Source organism: Myotis brandtii, unplaced genomic scaffold (genome assembly GCF_000412655.1).
Source record: "Myotis brandtii unplaced genomic scaffold, ASM41265v1 scaffold962, whole genome shotgun sequence".
NCBI lineage: Eukaryota > Metazoa > Chordata > Mammalia > Chiroptera > Vespertilionidae > Myotis > Myotis brandtii.
This window is the reverse complement of record NW_005371981.1, coordinates 88,489-90,110: the sequence shown is the minus strand read 5'-3', so window position 1 is coordinate 90,110 and position 1,622 is coordinate 88,489. Positions and strand designations below refer to the sequence as shown.

Here is a 1,622-nt window from a genome sequence, read left to right as displayed (position 1 = left end):
ACTCCACGCAGGCCAGGAGGAGGCTCAACGCCCGCGGGAGGGGAACTGAGCTTCAGTGAGGACAGTACTGATGGAGACCGTGGCACTAGGGCACTTGATAACTATAAGAACATTTTTACTAGCCAGTGAGAAAGTCCAGGACCAAGTGGGGCTAGATGTGCTAGGGGACAGAAGAGCAGGAACAGAATAGAGAATGCCCTTAGAAGAAGTGGGATGAGTAAATAGAAAACTGAATGTGCCAAGCAGGCAGATTAGAAAATTAATTTGGTCAAACTACTTGTAGTTAGGGGGCAGTACAATCCCCTAACTAGTAAAGATGAGTCCAAGATTTGACTCATGTGCATAAAACCAGTGGGGAATGAAGTATGGTAGCAATCATCTCTAGAAACTATTAGTTTAACTCTAACCCTGCTGTTTGGCTTAACAATAGAAAAGTTACTTTGATTTTCTGAATTGTATAAATCATCCCATTCGATTGAATGACTATCCCATTGATTGTTATCTTACTGGTTTTAGAAAGCATTCTTCTGTACCTGGGAACCAGGACAGCACAATTACCCTAAATTGTTTTAGTGGCCACAGGTGGTGCGTTCCAGTTGACTCAGTGGTCCCCAGACCAGGTCAGCGCAATTACTCTAAATTTAATGAGTTCCTAACTATAATTTAGATAACATGCTGCTTCTGCTTCTGTAAACTGCTTTTTTGCAAATCAGGTTCCTCATTCCAAACCCTGGGATGTAATCAATACCTTTGTGATCTTTGCCTATATAAATCCGGTGTTTCAGCCATCTTATCACTATGAGATTTGGGAGAGCTGAAATGCCCCCTCATAGTCCCGGATTTGCAATAAATATGACTCCTAAAAAAAAAAAAGCTGTGGTACATTTACACAATGGTACATTCACAAATACTACTTGACCATACAAGAGAAGGAGATCTTACATCTTGTGACAGCATGGATAGACCTGGAGATTATTAATAAGTGAAATAAGCCAGTCATAAAAAGACAAATATATGATTTCACTTATGTGTGGAATCTAACTAAATAAATAAACAAAATAGAAACAGACTTGTAGATACAGAGAACACACTGACAGCTGTTAGAAGGGAGAGGGAGGGGGCTAGGTGAAAAAGGTGAAGGGATTTAAGAAAAAAAAACCCTCATAGACACAGAAAACAGTATGGTGATTAACAGAGGGTAAATGGTAACTGAAGGAGACTCAACATTGGGTGGTGAATACACAGTACAAAATAGAGATGATGGATTATAGAATTGTACAACCGAAACCTATATAATTTATTTTTATTTTTTATTTTTGAAAGGGTGGTAAATGGTAACTGAAGGAGACTCAACATTGGGTGGTGAATACACAGTACAAAATAGAGATGATGGATTATAGAATTGTACAACCGAAACCTATATAATTTATTTTTATTTTTTATTTTTGAAAGGCTAGGCCCTAGGCCCCCCATCTTGCCCCAGGGGAAGGGCTAGGCCCTCCATCTTGCCCCAGGGTAAGGGCTACGCCCTCCATCTTACCTTGGCCATGTGCTTGGCAAGGAGCTTCTTCCCGGAAGTCTAAGCCTCTGCTAGCCACACCCAGGAACAAGACACCGACTTG

General features: G+C 40.7%; 1 long non-coding RNA gene across 1 annotated transcript; it reads left to right on the top strand.

Moving 5' to 3' along the window:
- Positions 1-350: 350 nt before the first annotated feature.
- LOC106724768 lies at positions 351-1,562 on the top strand. Its single transcript, XR_001360608.1, has 3 exons — positions 351-363; positions 1,112-1,125; positions 1,465-1,562. It is a non-coding gene; the product is annotated as an uncharacterized LOC106724768 (long non-coding RNA).
- Positions 1,563-1,622: the final 60 nt, after the last annotated feature.